Genomic DNA, 14,816 nt, shown 5'->3' with positions numbered 1-14,816 from the left:
GGAACAAGACAGGGATGCCCACTCTCACCACTCCTGTTCAACATAGTACTGGAAGTGTTAGCCATTGCAATTAGACAAGAAGAAGAAATAAAAGGCATCCAAATTGGAAAAGAAGAAGTAAAATTGTCCTTATTTGCAGATGACATGATATTATACTATAAAAAACCCTAAAGACTCCATCAAAAACTATTAGACTTAATAAAAGAATTCGGCAATGTAGCAGGATACAAAATTAACACCAAGAAATCTATGGCATTTCTATACACCAATAGTGAATTTGCAGAAAGAGAGACTAAAAAAGCAGTCCCATTTACCATCGCACCAAAAAAATTAAGCTACCTAGGAATAAACTTAACTAAAGAGGTAAAAGACCTCTACTCAGAAAACTACAGGATGTTGAAAAAAGAGATAGAGGAAGACATAAAGAGATGGAAGAACATACCATGTTCTTGGATTGGTAGAATCAACATCATTAAAATGTCCATACTGCCCAAAGCAATCTATAAATTCAACGCACTTCCCATTAAAATACCAATGGCATATTTCACAGACCTAGAACGAACTCTCCAAAAATTCATCTGGAATAAAAAATGACCCCGAATAGCTGCAGCGATCCTGAGAAAGAACAAAGTAGGTGGGATCTCAATACCAGATATCAAGCTGTATTACAAAGCCACTGTTCTCAAAACTGCCTGGTACTGGCACAAGAACAGACATATAGATCAATGGAATAGAATAGAGAGCCCAGAAATCAGCCCCAACCAATACGCTCAATTAATATTTGACAAAGGAGGCAAGAACATACAATGGAGTCAAGATAGTCTCTTCAATAAATGGTGTTGGGAAAATTGGACAGATACATGCAAGAAAATGAAAGTAGACCACCAACTTACCCCATATACAAAAATAAACTCAAAATGGATAAAGGACTTAAATATATGACGGGAAACCATACAAATACTAGAAGAATCCAAAGGCAACAAAATCTCAGACATATGCCGAAGCAATTTCTTCACCGATTCAGATACTAGGGCATTGGAAACTAAAGAAAAAATAAACAAATGGGACTACATCAAAATAAAAAGTTTCTGCACAGCAAAAGAAACCATCAACAAAACAACAAGAAAGCCCACTACATGGGAGAACATATTTGCCAATGCTATCACTGATAAGGGTTTAACCTCCAACATTTATAGGGAACTCATACAACTCAACAAAAGGAAGATAAACAATCCAATCAAAAAATGGGCAAAGGACCTAAATAGACACCTTTTAAAAGAGGACATTCAGAAAGCCAAGAGACATATGAAAACATGCTCAAAGTCACTAATCATCCGAGAGATGCAAATCAAAACAACAATGAGGTACCACCTCACACCCGTCAGAATGGCTATCATCAACAAATCAACAAACGACAAGTGCTGGAGAGGATGTGGAGAAAAAGGAACACTTGTGCACTGCTAGTGGGAATGCAGACTGGTGCAACCACTATGGAAGACAGTATGGAGTTTCCTCAAAAAACTCAAAATGGAACTCCCATTTGACCCTGTGATCCCACTTCTAGGAATATATCCCAAGAAACCAGAAACGCCAATCAGAAAGGATATATGCACCCCTATGTTCATAGCAGCACAATTCACCATAGCTAAGATCTGGAAACAGCCTAAGTGCCCATCTGTAGATGAATGGATTAGAAAACTGTGGTACATCTACACGATGGAATACTATGCTGCTGTAAAAAAGAAGGAACTCTTACCATTTGCAACAACATGGATGGAACTGGAGAGCATTATGCTAAGTGAAATAAGCCAGTCAATGAAGGAAAAATACCACATGATCTCACTCATTTATGGATAATAAAGACCATTATAAACTTATGAACAATAATAGATACAGAGGCAGAGCTGCCTCGAACAGACTGTCAAACTACAGCAGGAAGGCCGGGAAGAGGGGGGGCAGGAGGGGGGGGAGTAAGAGATCAACCTGATTCCACAGCTCAAGTGTTGAGCCAATACTGGGATGGAGTATGTCAGAACAGAAGCAAGGGGTCAGGTGAAGATGAACACTTCAATGTGATTTGGGGTGGAGGTGGGGGTAGTGTATTATCGTCAGCTCTACATGCTCAGCTACAAACAGAACCTACTTCTGTGACACTTGTCCTAGTCAAACACAAAGTACTTTAATATTATCTCATATAAAATAGGCAGATAATACAATGTGCAAGCATATACATTGACATCAGATAGACCTGTGTTAGAAATTCGTTTCACCATTTATAATCAGAGTCATTTGGAGAGAACACTGCATCTTTAAGCCTTAAATTCCTCACTTATGAAATGAAGATGTTAATTATCCACTTAGAATCCTTATGAGTTAACATGTGTTACCCGATTTTATATCAGGGGCTCTGTGACCAGGTCTGAACCACTATGTCATATTCAAATGAATCTGATCCAACAGCCAAAAGTAAACAAAAATGATTCCTATCTTTATACTCACCTCTCACAGAATACTATGTGGGAACTCACTCCAAACCCATGGCAACATCTCTTGTAATCCTTTTCCTTTGCTATTTCTCCCATCCCTCAGCTCTCTCAGAGCATTGCTCCCACTCCCAAAACAAAATTTCCCTGGAAACTTGAGCTTATTTTCTTGTATTCCCTTTTCCTCCTACTTCTAAGTCTTCTTCTTTCCTGAGGAAAATTTAACATTTTCACTACAGACCCATTTCAAATTCTACCTTTCTCTGCCCTTTGCCCTGATTCTGCATCACAAAAGGCAGCAAAGGGGAAGGAGTGATGTTTAATGGCCAACAACAGAATTTTCTTAAGTTAGTACCATTTTAAAATAAGTGTCATGCATATAAGAGCAAGCATGCAAAGAATTCTTTTATTTCCTCTTATATTACTGATTTGTAAATTTGGGGTTCTCTTTTCTCAGCAAGGTACCTCTATAAGTGTTTGTTTCCCTTAAGGTTGTTAGGAGTTTTTTTCTATAAATTTATATTCCTTCATGACAACAGTGATGCAGTGGAGGAAAAAAAAAAAGAGTGGACTAAAAACCAAACAGAGAAACTCCTGGGCAAGTCAGTAATTTGTCCTCAACCTACTGGTGTATTGGGCAAACAGTTCTTGGTCATGTACTAGTAGTGCTGTCCAACTTATTACAAGATGTTTAGTATCCTCAGCTTTCAGGCACTGTGTGCCTGTAGTAATTGCTTACTCCCACCAAGAGTAGGCTTTCATAGTCCTCTTGCCTTATAATTTAAGGATTTTTTTTCTATACAAAAGCCCATTTTGGTTGCTATGACAAAACAACACAGACTGTGTAGCTTATAAACAACAAAAACTTAAATCGCACAGTTCTGCAAGTTGAAAACTCTAAGATCAAGGAGCCAACATGGTCAATTTCTTGTGAGAACCCTCTTTCTGGTTCCTCTGGTGCCCTCCCTGTGTGTCCTCACATGGTGGAAGGGGCCAGGGATCTTCTGGAGGACTCTTGAAGGCACTTAGCCTGTTATAAAGGCTCTGCCCTCATGATTTAAGCACCTCCCCAAAGCCCCACCTCCTAATGCTGTCATCTTTGGAGATTAGGATTTCACCTATGAGTTTGGGGCTGGGGAGGCGGGGAAGCATAAATATTCAGACCATAGCAGCTAGATATAGAGGGACTTGGTGAAAACCCCTAACACATGAAACTTATTTTCCTTACTAAGCACATAACTATGCCATAAAGTCTTTAGACTTAACATTTGAGATTCAGAGAATTTTGTTTTGTTTATTTGCCTATTTTCTCATTTTGCTTTGTTTCTTTTTTGTCACAGGTTATTCTATTCATTAGTCATTTTAAAGAACAAAATTTTGGTTCTATTAAGCATTTCAATTGTTTTTATTTTAATTCTCTATTTCATTGTTTCTTCCCTAATGAATATATTTTCTGTCCTTTGCACTTTTTTTTATGACTTTTTCCATCTTCTTGAATTGAATAGTTAGCTCATTTGTTTTCAGTATTACTTTTTAGGGAGATGAGGTCAAGTCTGTAACTTTCCTCTAAGTATTATTTTAACTGTCTATCATACATTTTGACACATAATAATTTTTTTATCAATGAGTCCTAAATTTTATATAACCTGCCCAAAGATTTACTCTTAAAACTATGGTTTATCTCAGAGATTTTTTAAATTTATGAGATACATGAAAATTTTAAATAATTTTTTTCTATTGACTTGCAAATTGATTTCATTGAATGAAAATAACATATTCCCTGTGACTTTGATTATTTCATATTTATTGATTCCTTTTTGTGGGATGGTATAGAATTAAATTTTATGAATGCTCAAAAACTGAAAGAATACTTACATGAATTTTACCTCAGTTTTTAGAAGGCCTTTGCATTTATTATGCTTTCTTGATCTTTTATTCTGTTTACCAGTATATAACAACCCTGTTTGTCCTTTTTATTCTTTTTCGTTTGGTAAGTTCGATGGCTCAGATATCTTTTCATTCATATTTTCCTGTTTCATTATTTTATTCCATTATTTTAAACTTTTTTAAATATACTTATTGTTAATGTTTCTTATAAATTATATACTGCTGAAATCTGAGAATCTCCGCTTTTATTTAGTTTAATCCATTTATATTTATTGTAACCACTGTAATATTGAGAAATTTATGTATATTTAATTCTTGATTTATTTTTACCATGTTTTGTTGTGTGTTTTTTATTCTTCTAACTTCCATTGGATATTAAATTCTTTTCTAATTGTGTTAGAGCTATAAATTCTATATTTTGACAGAGAAACAGCGATCAGATTATCAATTCCCAGAGGGAAAGTAGGGGACAGAGGGGGTAAGGGGGAGAGATCAACCAAAGGACTTGTGTGCATGCATATAGGCCAAACCAGTGGACACGGACAACACGGTTATGAGAGCATGGGTGGGGGGGGTGGGGCAGGGAGGTTGGGGGTTAATGGGAAATGAGGATACACTTGTAATACCTTAACCAATAAAGAAATTTTAAAAATTCTATATTTTTATATCTGGTAATTAGGTCTAACTTATAAGACCAATAGTTGTGTTTATTGCTCAATCTAAGTTTAAATGTTATTAATTTCTAAATCTTACCCACCTATCCCCTATAGGTTAAGAATTTTAGCAAGAGTTTCTTATTTTCCATTGCACCATCTCCATATTGATGTTGATACCATCTGGAGTTTTAGAACTAGATTATACTTTGATTTTGTTGTTGGGCCATTACTTACATAGACTTTAAAAATGTTTGTTTATTTTTAAATTATAGTTGACATACAATATTATATTAGTTTTAGGTGTACAACATAGTGATGAGAAATTTGTATCAGACTTGAGTAACTTTAATAAATTATTTATCCTGTCAGCCTGAGCAATGGGTTTCTCCAGCCAAATTCCTGCCCTGATCTTTACACTGCTGCCTTGGGTTAGCACTGCTGATTCCTTTTTTTAAAATTTATTTTTATTTTATTTTTAATATGTTTTTATTGATTTCAGAGAGGAAGGAAGTGGGAGAGAGAGATAGAAACATCAATGATGAGAGAGAATCATTGATTGGCTGCCTCCTGCACACACCTACTGGGGTTCAAGCCAGCAGCCCAGACATGTGCCCTGACCAGGAATCAAACCGTGACCTCCAGGTTCATAGGTCAATGCTCAACAACTGAGCCAGCCAGACAGCACTGCTGATTTCTTGCCCTGCAATTGTGGGGGAAAGAAAATGGGCCTGTGAGAAGCTGTCTTCCAATCTGTCTCTCATCTGTGATCCCTGGCTCTCTCCTGCTTCAGGTCACATTCCCTGATGCTGTCCCCCGACCTTAGGCCCAACAACCTTCTATCACTGTAAGAGTTTTTTTGTTTGTTTGTTTGTTTTGACTAATGATTAATCTCTCTTTTTTTAAAATTTAAATTCTTTATTGTTGAAAGTATTACATATGTCTCCTTTTAACCCCATTGACATCCCCTTGTCTGCTCCCATCCCCCAGCACATGCCCTCACCCCCCTACTGTCTGTGTCCATTGGTTATGCTTATATGCATGCATACAAATCCTTTGGTTGATCTCTTACCCCCTCTTTCCTTCCCTCTGAGGTTTGACAGTCAAGTTTGATGTTTCTATGTCTCTGGATCTATTTTTGTTCATCAGTCACTGTAAGAGTTTTTATGTTGATTGCTGAACAAGGTTGATATATCCATCAATCTGTGATCCCTGTACAACACCAATATTGGCATAGTAATTGAGTCAGAATGGAGGGTCTAATGGCCTGTGTTAGTTGCCATCATATCTACTACTAGAAATTTTAAATTTGTTTTATGTTCTTGATAGGGTTATTAGTAGAGACAAAAGAGATAATATATATGAAAGCTATTCAAAACTGTGTTACATAAATGTTCACTATGTGTTATTATGGGGTATTTTTCCCTCTAGCGTTTTGAATGGACAAAGAAGTTGGAAAGAAGAAAAAAGGTAACTAGCTCATTATGGCAATTTTGCACTATTTTCAGCAGGCAGACTTTGAGGTGAGTTGCATATTCATTACTGGAATATTTGAAAAAGCCTTTCTACTTCCTTTTTTCCTTACCTATTTAAAATTCTGATTTGATTTTTTCAAACACAGTGGTCTGAAAAATATGAATCTTGAAGGGATGGGGAGAAGGAGAAGGATCAAAAGTCAGTGTGAGTTTGTTTTTCTCTCCCATGTTGCATTGACAACAAACTTCAAAGGAAAAATCATTATAGATATTGTTTGTACTTAAAGATGGATGTTGACTTGATTAGAAAGATGGTAGCTAAGTCCTCCCTCTCATCATTATGCTGATCTTTTCTAGGAGAAGGAAGTTTTCCTTAAAGCTAAAAATACAGGGCAAAAGAGGTGGCACATTTATATCTTCTTGGTAATAATGAATTATTCTATTCAACTTTAAAAGTATCTGATTATATTTGTTCCATTCTTCAGAATGTTTCACTAAAGAATTAAACCAAATAAGCAAAAGAACATGCTTATAGTCTCCTTATTTTTCCAGGAAGTACCACTAAAAGAAATGTAGGCACTTTATCATTTCTTGGGGTATTATACAGCATAATGATTTTCTGTATTATTTATACTAATGGGATAATTATTTTTATTACTCGTTGTGACAATGCAATATAAAATCGTAATCACCATATTTTGGAGACTCTAAAATGTATCCAAACAAAAAAGAACAAAAATGAGAATTTCCCACACAGAATTGGATAAGCAGTTTTTAAAAAACAAGATATTTTTTTCTGGTGGTAGAAAGCATTAAGAGCCAAACTTCTTTATCTAAAACTGACTACCATGTTTTGCTTTGATAATTAAAGAGTGCTGAATTAAATAACAACAAATTGGCTAAAAATTTGAGTGAAACAAGTTATCTCATAATAACTTTTCTAAATTTATTAAGAGACCTGATTATTTTAACATAATCTTCGGTGCAAATTTTAAAGAGATTGATTTAACAGCCTATGATCTAAAGTCTACACAAATTCGAATTTGTCCTAGATGTATGAAACATCCTGGCTGATTCATTAGGCTTGTCTAATATTTAAAAGAAGTCTGTAACCATACAGTCTTCACAGATGCCATAATATTTACCCATGCATAGTATATATATTATCTCCGAGAGAGATCAATGCAGTAGAGTCATCATGCTGTTTCTTCTTAACCTGTTTAGACAAGTGGAGAATCCCAGATGCGAGCTGCCCAAGGCAACTTATTAGTGAGCCTTCCGGTTGGTATGGTTTCAGCAGCATTTAGCAGAATACAAACTCCATTGGCAACAGTAACATAAAAAGGCTGAGGTAGGGCGATTCCAGACTTGGTTAAGTAAGAGGCTGATTGCCATCGCTGAGGACACAGGCTCTCTTCATTCTGCTGCTGCTCTTTGCTCAGATGTTTTTTTGACCTCAGGCTTGCAGGATGGCTATAACAGCTTCAAGTGAATGGCAACACTAAAGGCTCCCTCATCTCCTTTTTTAAGACTGAGAAAAACTCTTCCACACTACAGACATGCCCATTCCTTTACTGGCAAGGAAAGTGGAATTTCCACGATTAGGTTAGATTAATTAAGATTATCCTCCCTAGGGCTGGGGAAAGTACACAGTCTCCAGGTGGCTGAACAAAATCAAGTTGTTGATCACAGAAAGATGAGTGGATGAAATAGCAGACACTGAATAGTCAGCAGTGTCTGCTCTGCTGAGTCAGAGGAAGAGACGGAAAGGAATCAGCCCCCAAAGGTTGTGGTAGGGGAATAGATGTTACAGAACAACTGGGCAATATTATTCTTTTTTTCTCTGATTTGGTATGGCAGTCTTAACCCCTTTTCAGGGAAAGGTAAAACACTATGATTATGTCTCTTTATTAAAGAGACAAGAAATTTCCTACCTGGAGGAGACAGTGGTTCAGTATTACATTTGTAAGTAAAAGAAATTTTGGGGGAAACATAATGGAATCCATTAGGATACTTTTAGCTCACTTTACAGAAGCCCTATCTGTAGCAGCTTCCACAACAGGAAAATTCCTCTATCATCTCAGGAAGTCCAGAGGGAGGCAGGCACCAGCATTGATTGATTTGGTTCTTTTCCATCCTTTGGACCTGCCTTTTCTATTGTTGGCCTCTCAGCATGTTTCCTCTCCTGTTTCTATGGCCAGAGCTCAGTTCGATGTCTGTTCCCAAGTCCATTACTGCCTGGAGGGTTGGCTTAATAAACATCCAGGGTGTGAGATCAAAACAAATCGCAAGTTTGCTTTCATTGTGCTTGGAATAATCACCATCCCCAACCTCTACAACTCTGCTTAATCTAGATCAGAGGTCAGCAAACTAATCTGGCCCACCACATGTTTTTGTAAATGAAGTTTTATTGGAACATAGCCCCTTTCATTTCTTTATGAATTGTTAATGGCTGCTGGCATGTTACAATGGCAGATTTGAGTAATTGTGACAGAGACCTTATGGTGTGCACAGCCTAAGATATTTTGTATTTGATTCTTTACAGAAAACATTTGTCCACTCTGTTATGTAGGACTTTCTTTTATTTGCTTTAAACTACCTTCTGTAAATGGCAACTTTATTCTGGGAAGGAATTTTATGTCTCAACTTGACTGGCCACAGAATGTCCAGATTAAACACTATGTCCGTGTGTGTCTGTGTGGGTTTTCCAGATGAGATTAGCATTTGCATTGGTAGATTCAGTAAAGTAAATTGCCCTCCCCAGTGTGAGTGGCATCATCCAATCCATTCAGTGTCTGAATAGAACAAAAGGTAGAGGAAAGAGTCCAGAGGTAGCAACTGGAACATCTCATCATCTTCTCCTTCCCACAGACTACAGTTTATCATTGGCTCCCCTGATTCTCGTGTGTGTGTGTGTGTGTGTGTGTGTGTGTGTGTGTTCCTATTGGTTCTTTGGAGAACCTATTATAAAGTAAAAACTATGCACATCTTATCACTAGTTGATGATTAGATATATTTTACCCATTTCCCTTGTGATTTTTCCAAATAGAAGAAGCCTAATTTATGTAAGATATCTACATAAAGTCAGATCTCTTACTTTCCCAGCAGATTTGAGCTGTTTTTACAGTATTCCAGCCACTTCTGTGCTGCACTCAGTTTGAAGGGTTTGAAGCAGGGGAGTGTCATGTTAGATGTGCATTTTCCAAAGATCACTGGCTACAGACTACACGTGGATTGTGGAATGGGAAGAACAGACAACAGAAGACCAGTCCTTTGACTATTGCAGAAGTTCTGGTGGGGGATTATGGGAGCTTGAACCAAGGCATTAGCAGAAGAAATGATAAGGACTGGTTAGAACCACATCTGAACTGACTGGTTTCCCATGAAACATACTTCCTTTAAGGAGCTTATAATGTAATTGAAGAGGCAACTCATATGTATAAAATCACAGAAACAGTGTATAATTAGGAAGTAAAACGAATAGTTCAAACTCTGAGGGACACAGCACTTGAGAGCAAGACATGGGTCAGAACTCTAATGGTTGGGATTTGGAGAGAGAGGCCAGAGTCAAGAGAGGTAGCAAAAGGCGGACAATAAAGGAGGGGCCCTATACAGCAGAAATGGCACATTTTGGGGGAGTGGGAAGAACAAATCTCATTAGATATGCAAGATAAGGTCAAATTATGAGAATTTAACAAGACAGAGTTTGATGTGAGATTAAAGAATGAGTGATTAAAAATGTTTTACATCAGACCATTACAAGATGAAAGCAAGGTTTAACAAAGTTTAGTTTTAACCAAACTCTTGTGGTTAATTAGACCAAGGAGCTTGCTGCCTGTGGGGTTGTTGAGTGGGGACAGGACTTGGTGGCAATTAGTAATGAGGACAAGGAATTAGTATTAGGAACATCCAACAGTTTGGAGATGATGCATTTTCTTTAGACAGACAATGAGCTTGAAATGATGATAAGTTTTCTAATAATAAATGTATAAAGGCATATAGACTGGGTGGTTTTATTCATAGACTGGATGGTTTTATTAGTTATGTTCCTCTGCATTGCTTACAATCCCATCTTGTCTTTGTTCATTAGTGTCCCCAAAGGCATGTTTATGATTTGTGCAAAGGAAAATTCTGCTTTCTGAAGCAAAACGATATACTCTGATACATTATTTTAACTTCATGTTAAGTAATATTTTGACATAATAAAATTGAATTGCCCAGACAAATTTGTTTGTACTCTTTACCAGTTTTAATTCATAATAACAGATTTCTAAGAAATTTGAATTATAAATAGAAATTTGAATTATATTTTAGTGAGCTTGGTAAAATAAAAATAAATAATTTATAGTATTTAGCTTTATTTAAAATTCATATATATTGCATGCTACATCAAAATAGAGTCAGGATATATTGTTCATTTTTATAGAGAAATTCATACACTCACATCTCATTTACAGATCTTCTCTAGTTTATTAATGACCTACCCCCCACTGTGCTTTTTTAGAAACATCGCTGAGATAAAAGTACTCTTGGTTCCTCCATCGTCCTACCCATCAACTCTCCTGAAATAAACTCACACCAAAATATCAATATAACATCTTGTAGAAAATTTCAAATTTCAATGATCCAAACACACGACAAGTGACATACACAGAAAAACAAAACAAAACATAAAAACGATGTCTTTGTCACAGAGACTAGCTTCAGAGAAGAAAGCAACTGTAGGAAGACATCCGCAAGTGGGGTTTTTAAGTTAATGGGATTGGTTGTAACTCTATCAGGAAAGCACAATTGCTGTACACGACCTGTTGAAGCTTGGAAACTGTCTTGCTTATGGAGAATGGGATGCAATGATCATATCCATTAAAACGGAGAAGCTTTCTTTTTCCCATTTATTGTCCGGTGCTTTCAGAATCATTAAAAGATGAATTGGCAAGAAAAAAAGACAATCTTAGAAGTTGAAGGGATAACAAAAACAAGAACAAACACAACCTGATTAAAAAATGGGAAAACACTTGAATAGATATTTATCCAAAGAAGATATACAAATAACCAATAAGCACATGAAAAGATGTTCAGCGCACTAATTTTTAGGGAAGTGCAATCAAAACCACAGTGTTATTCCACTTCACACCAATTAGGATGGCTATTACAAAAGAGAAAAACAAGCAATGAGAGAGAGAGAGAGAGAGAAAGAGAGAGAGAGAGAGAAAGTTGGCAAGGATGTAGAGAAATTGGAAACCTGTGCACTACTGGTGGGAATGTAAAATAGTGCAGCTGCTATGGAAAACCATATGGCAATTCCTCAACAAATTAAAAATGGAATTATGATATGACCCAGCAATTCCACTTCTGGGTGTATACCTAAAAGAATTGAAAGCAGGGACACCTACAGATATTTATATGCTGCTGTTCATGGCAGCATTATTCACAATAGTCAAAAAGGTGGAAGTAATTCAAATGTCCATTGATAGATGAACAAATAAGCAAAATGCAGTATATACATACAGTGGAATGTTGTTCAGCCTTAAAAAGGAAAGGAATTCTGGTACATGCTTAAACACAGATGAACCTTGGGGTTATTACGCTAAATGAAGTAACCTAGTAATAAAAGAACAAATCTGCATGTATTATTACACTGATATGCGTTACCTGGAGTAGTCAGATTCATAAGACAGAAAATAGATAGTGGTTGCCAGGAGCTGGAGAGGCGGGAATGGGTGTTATTATTTAATGGGTATAGAGTTTTAGTTTAGGAAGATGAAAAAAAAAGTTCTGGAAATGGATGGTTGTGATGCTTGCACAGCAGTCAGAATGTACTTACTGCCATTGCACTGGACACTCAAAAATGGTTATATTTTACCACAATAAAAAAAGATTCAAAGGGACCCAGAGGAGACGTCAGATAACTGGAAGAACTAATTAATGGCCTAAACTTGATCCAAATTAGTTGAAATATGCATTGCTCTGCACATGCACCTCATCAGAGCTTTCCTTCCAATCAAGATTATTATAGGGTGGAACTTCCCAAATATGGAAAGCAGATCAGATAATATATAAACAAACAAAAAATTAAATAACAATAGGGGAAATAGTAAATAAATTATGTTTGAACTTACAAAAAAATTATTAAGCGACCAGTAAAATGCTTTTGTTTAGTACTTAATAACATAGACTGTAACACTTGATTTAAAATGATATTGAAATCTATAATAATAAAAGCATAACATGCTAATTAGACTGGACTTCCTTCCGGACATCCTTCCTTCCAGACAAAGCAGTGGCGGAGCTGCCCCCTGGTGGTCAGTGCACTACCACAGTGGGAGTGCCCCTGTGCTGACCTGGATGAGCATTTGCTCCAGCTGCAAACGCTGCGAACCCTGGGCAGATGGGCAGGAACCGGGCTGCGATCGGCGATCATCGCCTCCTCGTCCCAGGCTCTTCCTTTTCACTCTCTGCAGCCTCCTCCAGACGCCTGTGCAGCGGACCCCAGAGGCTGGGAGGCCAGTTCCTGGCCGCAGGACTGAAGCCTCTCCGCAGCCTCTCAGTGCTATTGTCCCTGGGCCTGAGAGTGCTCGGGCTCCATGGAAGATGCTGGACCAGTGAGCAGCCAGCCACTCAGAGGGCGGGTCCACAGCCATTGGCTGATAGGGATGAGCGGTGCTCTCACAGCAGGCGATCCCCTCTGGCCACACCCCCCACCAGTGTACAGATCCTGAGCACTGGGCCTCTAGTATATACAGATGTATGGAAAACAAAACATACACATGTGTGGCTGGACACGGACTCTTAAGTTCCTCTTCAGCCCTTTGTTCTTTCCTATCTCTAAACCAGGTCAGAAGGGTAGCTGAAATCACACTATGAGAGTGATTAAATATTAGAGACAGAAATATAAATAATTTCTACTAGATATCCACACCAGCGGATTAGAAAGACCCATGACCAAGATCCCTGATCACCTTTCTAGAGTGGAACAAGAGAAAAAAGGTTTCCCTGTTTTAAAAACAAAAAGGTTGCATGGAAAATCCATACTTGGGGCAATCCACTCAAATAGTCAGAGAAGACTTCCTTGAGGAAGTGGCGACTAAGGTTAAGATCTGAGTGATACCGAGGAGTTCGCATGGCAGAAAAATGGGGGGATAGTAGGTGTTTCCAGAGAGAGGAAACACCTTAGACCCAGTGCAAGAAACAAGAGCAAACAGGGTACTTTCAAGGAACTAAATGGAGAGCATGCAGTGTGATGAAGCCAGGAATATAAGTAGGGCCAAGCCAGTGGCCTTTTAGGTTATCTTTTAAGGTCATCTTAAGATTTTGGAGTTGTTTTTTTCCCTCTCTAAAAACAGGGAGAACCACTGAATGGTTTTAGTTTGCTTGGGTGGGGGCACTGGGAGTGGCATGATGAAATTTGATTGATGCAAGAACCACTCTGCCTGTAATATGGAGAATAGATTTTGGGGGTTCGGAGTGGAGAGGGTACCAGTTAGAAGACACAGGTGATACACTTGATATGGGTAGTAGGAAAGGAGAGGGAGGTAGAAAAGATAACACCTTGGTCTTTAGCTTGCACAGCAGAGTGAATGTTGGGCTCATTACCGACATAGGGAACACATCACAAGATAGTTCAGAATTTGATGATTTTATGATTCACAAACTCAGTCTGAGGTAAGTTCATTTTTAGGGGCCTTTAGATGTTACATAGTTTTTATTTCATTTTAGAGCTCAGAGGAGATAACATGTCTAGGCTTATCTGGGGAGGGGTAGTAAAAGAATTGGGATATTATGCTAAGCAAAACAAATCAGTCCAAAAAAGCTAAGAACCATATGATTTCACTCATATGTGGGATATAAAACTGAAACTAATAGACACCGACAACAGTATGGAAGTTACTAGAAGGAAGGGGAATGAGGGTAGTAAAGGGTAAAGGAGGCCAAATATATGACGACGGAAGAGGATTTGACTTTGGGTAACAAGCATACAATGCAATATACAGATCATGTATCATAGAAATGTACACTTGAAACCAATGTGATCTCATTGACCAATGTCACCTCAATAAATGTAATTAAAATAATAAAAAGAAATTTTTAAAATATTCAAGGACATAAATGAAATCCGCTAATGAGAGGTTATAGGGTGAAGAAAAGAGAACTTGGCACTGGGTTTTTAAGGAACTCTAACAACTATAGGCTGGATAGAGAAAAAAAAGAAGAGCCTTTAAAAAAGAAGGATTAGTCAGAGAAGCAGGAAGTTAAAAAACAGAACAATGCTGTGTTGCAAAAGTCAAGAGAAAAAAGAGCATTTCAGAAAAGAAGTCAGA

The sequence above is a fragment of the Myotis nattereri genome (assembly GCF_964212035.1).
Source record: "Myotis nattereri genome assembly, chromosome: 3".
Classification (NCBI taxonomy): Eukaryota; Metazoa; Chordata; class Mammalia; order Chiroptera; family Vespertilionidae; genus Myotis; species Myotis nattereri.
Note: the sequence above shows the minus strand (reverse complement) of the source record.